This window comes from Zingiber officinale, chromosome 3B (genome assembly GCF_018446385.1).
Source record: "Zingiber officinale cultivar Zhangliang chromosome 3B, Zo_v1.1, whole genome shotgun sequence".
Taxonomy (NCBI): Eukaryota; Viridiplantae; Streptophyta; class Magnoliopsida; order Zingiberales; family Zingiberaceae; genus Zingiber; species Zingiber officinale.
This window is the reverse complement of record NC_055991.1, coordinates 133672393-133682081: the sequence shown is the minus strand read 5'-3', so window position 1 is coordinate 133682081 and position 9689 is coordinate 133672393.

Sequence of the window (9689 nt, the reverse complement as noted above, 5' to 3'; positions counted from 1 at the left end):
AGACGTAAAACCTGAGAGCCGCGCCGACCGGCTATAAATATCCGCGCCGACGAGCCCCGTCGTTAAAAATCGAGAGACGGGCCGATCGGCTATAAATATCCGCGCCGACGAGCCCCGTCGTTAAAAATCGAGAGACGGGCCGACGTCTATAAATAATCCGAGCGGAAAGCCGACGAGCACCGTCGTTAAAAATCGAGAGACGGGCCGACGGCATATATCGAACCGACGAGCTTTAAACAATCAAGGCGGGAAAGCGCGTCTATAAATAATCGGCCGAAGCCCAAAGCCGACAAAAAAGAAAGTAGCGAGAGCGTGATCGGCTATAAATATCCGCGACGACGGCACTGCCGCAAAATCGAGAGCCGCGCCGAAATATCCGCTACCGACGAGCACCGCCGTTAAAATCGAGACGGGCCGCGTCTATAAATAATCCGAGCGAAAGCGGACGAGCACCGCCGTTAAAATCGAGCCGCCGTCGGCTATAAATATCCGCTACCGACGCAGCACCTCGTTAAAATCGAGAGCGCGCCGAGGCTATAAATATTCGCGCCGACGAGCACCGCCGTTAAAAATCGAGACGGGCCGCGTCTATAAATAATCCGGCGGAAAGTCGGCGAGCACCGCCGTTAAAATCGAGCCGCGCGATCGGCTATAAATATCGGCCGACGAGCTCCGGTTAAAAATCGAGAGGCCGGTGCATAAATAATCCGAGAGGCAAGCCCGAGCACCGTCGTTAAAAATCGAGAGCCGCGCCGATCGGCTATAACATCCGCGCCGACGAGCACCGTCGTTAAAATCGAGAGCCGCCGACAGGCTATAATATCCGCGCCGACGAGCACCGCCGTTAAAAATCGAGAGCGCCGCCGCCTATAAATAATCCGAAGTGAAAGCCGGCGAGCACCGCCGTTAAAATCGAGAGCCGCTACCGACGGGTTATAAATATCCGCGACCGACGAGCTCCGTGGTTAAAAATCGAGAGACGTGCCTAAAATAACAATCCGGCGGAAAGCCGACGAGCACCGCCGTTAAAATCGAGAGCTGGACGGCCATCCAAATACCGACGAGCACCGTCGTTAAAAATCGAGTAGCCGCTACCGACGGCTATAAATATCCACGCGACGAGCTCCGTCGTAAAAATCGAGAGACGGGCCGCCGTCTATAAATAACCGGCGGAAAGCCGACGAGCAAATCGTTAAAATCGAGAGCCGCCGATCGGCTATAATATCCGCCGACGAGCACCGCCGCAAAATCGAGAGCCGACCGCTATAAATATCCGCTACCGACGAGCACCGTCGTAAAAATCGAGAGGGGCTGTATAAATAATCCGGAAGTGAAGCGACGAGCACCGTCGTGCAAAATCGAGAGCCGCTACCGATGTTTATAAATATCCGCTACGACGAGCTCCGTCGTTAAAAATCGAGACGGGCACAGCGTCTAATCCGAACGGAAGCCGACGAGCACCGGCCGTTAAAAATCGAGAGCCCGCCGATCGGCTATATCCGCGCCGAGGAGCTCCGTCGTTTAAAATCGAGAGACGGGCCGACGTCTATAAATAATCCGAGCGGAAAGCCGACGAGCACCGTCGTTAAAAATCGAGAGCCGCGCCGATAAGCTATAAATGTCTGCGCCGGCGAGCACCGCCGTTAAAATCGAGCCGCTACGACGGCTATAATATCCGCTACCGACGAGCACCGTCAAAAATCGAGAGACGGCCTGCCTATAAATAACCGAAGGAAAACCGACGAGCACCGTTAAAATCGAGAGCTACCGGCGAGCACCGTCGTTTAAAATCGAGAACCGACGGCTATAAATATACCAAGCGGAAGGACGAATATCGGAGTAAGAAATCATGGAAACTATAAATATTAAAGCATGCAGCCGAAGGGGGTTGGTCGCCGACACTCCGCTTGTTGACTTCACGCAAGGTGATACGCGAGCAGCGGTAGGTCCGCCACTGCACTTTATGCAATGAGCCAAGCTTATCGGACGCTGAGGGAGAAAGCTTAAGAACACGAATGGCGAAAATTTTACAAGCATTAGTGTTAAGCAAACAGAAGAATATTATGGACAATGGGTAGGAAGACAGGAAAAGGGCATCGTTTCATTAGAAGAAAAATTATGCGGAACGGCACGTATAAAAATTTCACATCCGTCGAGCGGAGGAAGTACAAAAAGTGCTTGAAATAACCCACATCACTCCGGGTCCTCAAAATTAAAAAAGGTGTCCGGGATGTCGTCGATCATGGCCGCCAGTTCGGGAGGGGGAATGCTCAGGTCAGCAGGAAGATGCCCCCCTTCTAGAAGTACGCCGTGGTGACCTTGACCGCCTCGAGGAAGGTTGAGGAGACGTTGCCACCAAACTTTTCACCAAATCGCTCTGAGCGGATGTATTCTTGGCGCACTACAGCTAGGCGACTCGGCTCTCCCTCCTTATATTTTTTGAGCAACGCCCGGGAAGCAGTTAAGGAATCTTGGAGGGCCTTCAAGTTTGCTTCAGCCTTTGTGCGTTCAGCCGAACGGACCTCCCGTTCGGCGTTCAGCTGGGCCTCCAGATCCTTAGATCGCTGATTCAGCGCATGGACATCTACTTTCATTCTGTCCAGGTCAGCGATCGCCTGCCTCTTCCGGCTACCGGCGCGCTTCACATCTTTGTCACGCTTCTTCACCAAGTCCGCTAGCCGAGCTACTTCAGCAGCCAGGTCGGCAGCCTTCTTCTGTTCGGCCTCAAAAGCTTGTTTCTCCCGCTCGGCCGTGGGACCTTCCGACACTTGGAGTTTTTCCAGAAGGCCCTCCAACTCGGCTAGCCGACGGCTAGTGGCAATTTGCTCAGCCCAGCACTGTAAGGGAAATAATAATGTCAGGGATCAAACAATAGCATGACACGGGAATGAAGACGGGTTTAACTGGGTAGCCTGTTGCATATTGTTATCGCCGAGCTGCTTGGGCGTCATAAGCCACACAGATCAACTGCCGCCTCAAGAGTTGCGAGCGGACCGCCGGGGTTATTTCGTGAGCGGGGCTCGATGGATCGGTGGTGACAAGAATATTCCTCCGATGGGAATCGGAGGGTAGTCTTGATGGTAGGGTGGCTGGACGGCGCTTCTTCGCGCCGCCGATGCGAGACTCCCTATGGTGGAAGTTTCAACCGACGTAAGCGACGGCGAGGTCGGGAGGAGAGCCGAGAGACTGCGGCGGCGGTGCGGTTAGGGGTCCCGATCCGGATGGCATGGTCGGTAAGTTACGCCGACGGCGCCGTGGTTCCCTCTTGGGCTAGCGAAGGCGGGGTCTTCGACGTTCACGAACCTCCAAAGGTGGATCTCCAACCGGGAACGCCCGGCTCGGCGGGAGCCGAGGAAAAGAGATCGATTCGCCAACCGCCGGCCGGCGCGGATGAGGCAGTTTGCTTCATTGAGCGGACCGTGCCCTCCTCTCCGCACTTTTGCCGGGCGTGGGGATTAAACCCGCTCACGAGCTCCTTTTGGTGGCCGCTTCAATTTCTGCACTTCATTTCAAGAGCGGTAGCTCTGGAGCGCCACATGACATCACCGCAGTGAAAGAAATTAAAATCGCTTAGACAAAAAAGACTAAGAGAGTAAGAGTCCTTACTCATGCTAAGGAGATTTGACGAACGGGAGATAACCCGAAAATATATAGCACCCCCTTCAAGAGCAAGTGGTCGATCTTGTATCGCTGGCGGACAACCGCGTACGTATGAAGATAGTCGGATTATTTCAACTTGCCGAGCTCCTACTGGCTCAGACCACGGTGCCGCCATTGGGTGCTAAGGTCACGATCGAAGTTTCGACGAAGAAGAAAACTCCTTCCGGTGTTTGTTGGAGGCTCGGATGTTATCAAAAATTTAAAGTCTATTATACTTTGGAAGATAAAGGTGCTTGGCTCGGATTGTTTGGGGTAGAAGAAGAAATGGAATATCTTATGGTCAAGAGGATACTGTGCAACTTAAGAGGACGACCATCCATCTCAGCAACCTAAAGGAATTCGGCACAAGCGGCCGAGCGGGATGCGGAAGTAATTACAAACCTCGAGAATAAATGGATGGTGGAAATCTAAGGCGCCCAGGAATTGGTCTAAAAGAAACAAATGGAGGCCGGTCGGGGTCATGTGGACGGCGGTCGGCCGGCTATAATTATTTCGTGGTCATCGGGAAGCCCGATAATAGAACAAAGTGGGCATGCTCCTCATCGAATCGGCTCTCGTGGTGGTACCAGGGGCCCGAAATGTTAACAGCGGGTTCGGAGGAACTGCCATCTAAAAAATCAAGGAAGGAAGCGAAAGGAGCGAAATGAGCGGGGAAGACTGTTAAGTGAAGGCGAGAGGACTCCTTTGGGAAGGAAGCGGTGGAAAGAATCTGGAGTAAGTGATCGTTAAAACACACTAGATCGGAGGCAGCAGCAAGCAGCCCAAGCGTAAGGCAACGCCACGAAAAATATCGGCCAAAAGGGACGGAGGCTTTATCTTACCGAGGGCGGTCAACCCAGCCGTCCGATCCAGTCACGAGAAACAAGGCCGCCATCGGACGATCCGTTTCAAACAGGGACCCCATCGTAAGTGACGCCGCCACACAAGGGTCGACACGTGGGCGCTCGTCGCAGGAAGTGCAATCCACGCGTACAGATGTTCGGACTTAATGGAAGGTTTGCATAATTTCCGAGGAGATCTAGACAAGCAAATATCAACATTAAGCGACAAGACAACCAAAATAAAGAGCCGAGCGGCTGAATTTGGCAGAAGGGCCGGGCGGCCCCAGTGATATTATAAGCTACGGAAAAGCGGCGACCGCCCGCTCGGACACATATAGTCGAGGTCGGACTCACCGCCCTTCGACTAGACTTGAAGGGAAGGCAAGTGATCCGTCAAGCCGAATGGGGAACCCACTTCGAAGGGGATCAACACGAGGACCGATGAAAGGTGCGGTGGATGGCCGAGTCGAGCGGATGGGTAGGTCCGAACGGAGCTAGAGATAAGCCCATCCATGGGCTCATGTTTCCGACGCCAAGGCAGGAAGACCGAAGGGCCGAGCGGGAGTCCGCTCGGCAGGGGCCAAGGGCCGAGGGGGTTGTCCGTTCGGCCAAATAGGGGCGAGGGTATAAAGGGTGCCGAGCGGCCTATGCGCTCGGCTCAGGATATGAGATATCAGCAGAAGCATGTCTGATGATTAGGCCGTACACAAGATCGCACGATCTTGCCGTCACATCATGGAGAGGCTGATACAGTAACAGTATGGTCTCATGGACGTCTCCCTGACAGATCCATATTCAGACATGGCCCTTCTGACAGACCCATACCTGGGCATGGTCGAAACGAGGTGGTTGCTTATTAGCACGCCGAGCTACTGAGAGATAGGCTTGCAAGTTAGGTGAGTCATCCCACCAAAAAAGATAAATTATTCCAAGTGGCATGCAATCATAATTTCATTTACAAGGCTTAGAAAGTGGCTTGCACACCATATATACCTCCACGACACTCTTCTCTTCTATTATACGTCAATTTTTCATAAATTCAAATTTCCTAGGTTGATCAATAGGTTTCAGTTAAAATTCATTAATGGACCCAGAGAGCTTTGACAGATTCATTCCAAATGCTATAGGTTTATAAAGTACTTGGAGTTTATATGTGTCCAGAGATATCAATTTAAAGTTATTAATAACAGTAACCATAAAGTTTTCAAAATTTACAACATGAGTAGTTTCCTGACTACAATAGCTTGTTAAAATACTTTCAAAATTAAGTAAATATTTATGACTCAATTTTTTAACTGCAATACACCACCGTATTAATTTCCTCTAGTGATAACTAAGCCCAGCCAGCCGTACTAAATTTCAAGGAGTTCAAATATGCTGATCCGGATATAGTGAGGGGCATGGGAGTGTCAGGGGATGAGGGAGGGCATTTTAGTCATTAGGAGGAGTAGGGTTGGGGGTTAGAAGGGGTATTGTAGCCACAGCGTTGAGAGGGGGCTTGGTTTTGTGATTCTTGGGCCGGCCGGGAGATGGGTGAGAAAGAGGCTCGTGTAGGGGTTCTCCACCGCCTTCTCCCCTCGCCGTGACAGCTCCGAACCACGCCTCACCCGGTCGTGTCGATGCCACCCTTGCACCGCCCCCGCCTTCGGTCTGCTTGACGTCGTCGCCGCCTCTTCCGGCGTGTTGCAGCTGCCCCCAAGTGCTGCAACCGCCCCCACGCGCCACAGTCGGCAGGCTCCGCTGCCAGTGCGCGTCACCGTCCCTAGCAGACACCGACGCCGCCTCCAGCATCCACCAGCACCTCTCGCCACTGCCACTTCCACCATTGGCCGACCCACGGCCTCCATGATTTGTATTATGCTTTGTGTGTTGTGTTCCGACCGTTGAGCCGTTGAGATATTGGTATTATCAGACCGGTGGGCGTATCCGACTGCGTGCTTGTATGCGGACTGCGAGCGTTGTGATATTCTCGCATAGGTGCGTTACCGTGTCTCGGCCTGCGGGCCGACTTCGAATCCATGTTGCGCCGGATTCCATGTCGTCGCTCTCGAGATCCGGCTCCTCGGTGGCTCACACACATCTGCCCGTCGGGGTACGACGACTTCGATCATTACCGCGATCGACTCACTAACCCATCTGAGGGTGCCCCCTCCGGGGCGAGGGGTGCGATCACCGTACTCACCCTATGCTTATTTCATTGTTCTGTTATTATTCGACTGCTTATATATTTACAGGACCCGCCTCGAGCATCGGGTACCAAAGACGGGGGCAACCTGATCGCTGGATATAGGTACAGTTGACCAGAGGACTTCTGACAACTTGGTCAACGCAGAAGACAGCTCACCACCGAGTCATGGGGATGCTGTCAACCTTCCAAACACGACACACTGACAGGTCCGTCTTCTCAGCTTTCCGACAGGATCATATGTTATTCATTGTTTTTTTTGCTTCTTCAAATCTATTAAAATGTTATTAAAAAATTGACTAATATTATTCATACGTTCTGCATGTCGATACAAAAAAGAGAAGAGAGAGAAATACAGTGGAGAAAAGAAAAATCATACAAAAAGTCAAATTCTCATCCGGGTAAAATAGGAAATATACTTAAAAAAATACGTTCTTTGATAAATATTAAAATAACGTACGTCTTTTGATAAATTTAAATCTCTACCTGCGTTGATCCTGTCTGGAAGCTGAGAAGATGAACCTGCCGGTGTGACGTGTCTGGAATGTGGACCGCATCCTCATGACCCGGGGGTGAGCTGTCCGCTGCGTTGACCGAGTCGTCTGGAGTCCCCCTTCGGTCAACTGTACCTGTATCCATCGACCGGGTTGCCCCGGCCTCTGGTACCTCGGTGCTCGAGGCGAATTCCACAAATATATAAATATCCGGATAATAATAGAATATTGAAATAAATGCAAAGAAGGTACGAGAACGTACCCTGGCCCAGGGGGGCCCCTTCGGATGGATCAGTGAGCTGACGGAGTCGTCGTGATCCCGAATAGTAGATAACTGTCCACCAAACGCGTAGCTGGCTCCAGTAGCTCGAAGCCGGAAGCGATATAGATCCGCAGGACGGAGCACGGTCCGACTGCATGATAACAATCCGAATAATGAAACACCACACGGCTCGATGGCGGGCACATCGCGCAATGGTATCCCCGCATGGCGGTGTATGACGATATTCGCGGCTGGGACACGGCGCCGTATCTCGCGCAGGAATTCTACCTCGAATATGGCGATTTCGACTATTGGGTGACGCTCCCGGCGTCGATGCTGATGGCCGGGTCGGGCGAACTCATGAACCCGCGCGAGGTGCTGACCCCGACACAGGTCGCGCGGCTGGACAAGGCACGCGGCAGCGACGCCACCGTGCCCATCCGCACCGTCGCGGAAATCGCCGATCCCGCCTCTCGCCCGGCGCGCGGCGGCACGCTGACCTGGCATTACCGGATGAAGAATACGCGCGTCCGCCGGAAGTGGTATGGCGTGTGGAGATGGCGACAGGAGGCGCCGGCGGCGGGCGACGCCATGGAGGTTGTGAGATGGAAGGCGGCGAAGATCTCTACAAGCGAGGGAAGTGGCAAACGCGAGGAGGAGAAGAGGCTGGGCGGTGGCGGCCGGCGATGGCCCCGGCGAACAAGACCATGGAGGAAGAAGACCTCCCTTCATCTCTGCTGGCGGCGGCCTCTTTTTTCTCTCCCTCATCTCTACCGCCGCCTCTCCCCAAAAAATCCCCCACCCTCTTCAAAGCCCTAGCTTCTCAAAAGACCTAAGTGCCCCTCTTTTTTTTTCCTAATTTCCTTTCTGCCCCCAACACTATCCGCATCATGCGTCATTTGAAAAATGGCAGTCCAACTTATAATGCAATTTTAGCTCAACTTGCAATATTGGAATAACATAAATTTAAAATAAAATATACCCGAGAAGAAAACATCCGGTCCAAGTGCGGTTGGGCTATGTCACATCGGCCTTTTTGACGGGCCGGGCGAAGGCCCCCTGGAGGCCTGGGCCGAGGCTTACCAAGGGTTATCTCAAATGTAGTGGACCGGCTTGTAATTTTACGCAATATTTCAGGATTTGGCAACCGCGCAACGTCTAGAGCCTTCCGTCCCTGGTTCGTTAGCTGACGCCGCCGTCCTTCCCTTACCCGCCGAAGCACAAAGAGGGCGACCCGGTGCTTCAGCCCTCTCTCTTCCGGATTACTCGCCCATCCGTCTTCCCTCCGCTCCCCGGTGGTCGCCCCGATCGCCTGCGACCGCGGCCACCAGATCCGAATCCCTCACGCCCTTCTGCACCTCGAGGTGTTCAGACAAGGAGAACAGATCAGATCGAATCCGCTGACACCGGTGGACCCGATCATACACTCGAACGTAACACTGAACAACTGTTGCGGAAGAGCAGGTTTGTATTGAAGATTTGATGGCTTCGATGCTGATTATTCTTCTTTACTCCCATTTTGTTAGGAGTTATTGATGGCCTATGACTTTCAGGTCATATCATGGTCGTATCTAGGCTCGCTCTGTTGGGTGTCAGGCTGTTGAAGGAGCCGAGACTTGGTAATGTTAAGGCTTATTTTTTTTTATTCAGGGAGTTCTACTTCATGTTGCCGACGTTACTGTTTTTATGGCTAAATCTATTTACTGTCAATTAACTGGAGCTTGCTGATTTCCTGTAAGAGAGATATTGCTGTTTTCAGATAACGGAGCAGGATTTGTTGCTTCTGAAGTTCAAGTTGACCACCTATGGGCCATGTCTTTCCACAGAGTTATATGCATATGAAATTTGTTTAACGAGTAGATTGAACTATTCAATGTCAGTGTCATATTTTAAATATATGCACATGGGAATGTATAGATTGAGATATGGACTGAGGTAGCCTTGGTATGAAGCTTAGCAGATCACTTGGCCAAACACTATATGACTCAGTATGTTATCAGCTATATAGAATTATAGATTATGCACTTAGCAATATGCTAAGTTGTGAAGTTTTGGACACAATTAGGTCATAAGATACACATATAGTAGCTTTCAAACAACTTTTTGTATATATTTATTTATGTATTTTACTCAGAATACAACAATAAGCGATTAGTACTTAATTTGAATTGGTTATTGGACTAAGAATATGACATAAATTTTCACAACCTGCATAAAACCATGCTATATGTTGTTATATAGGTCAGGTTGAATGCAGAACACTAAAC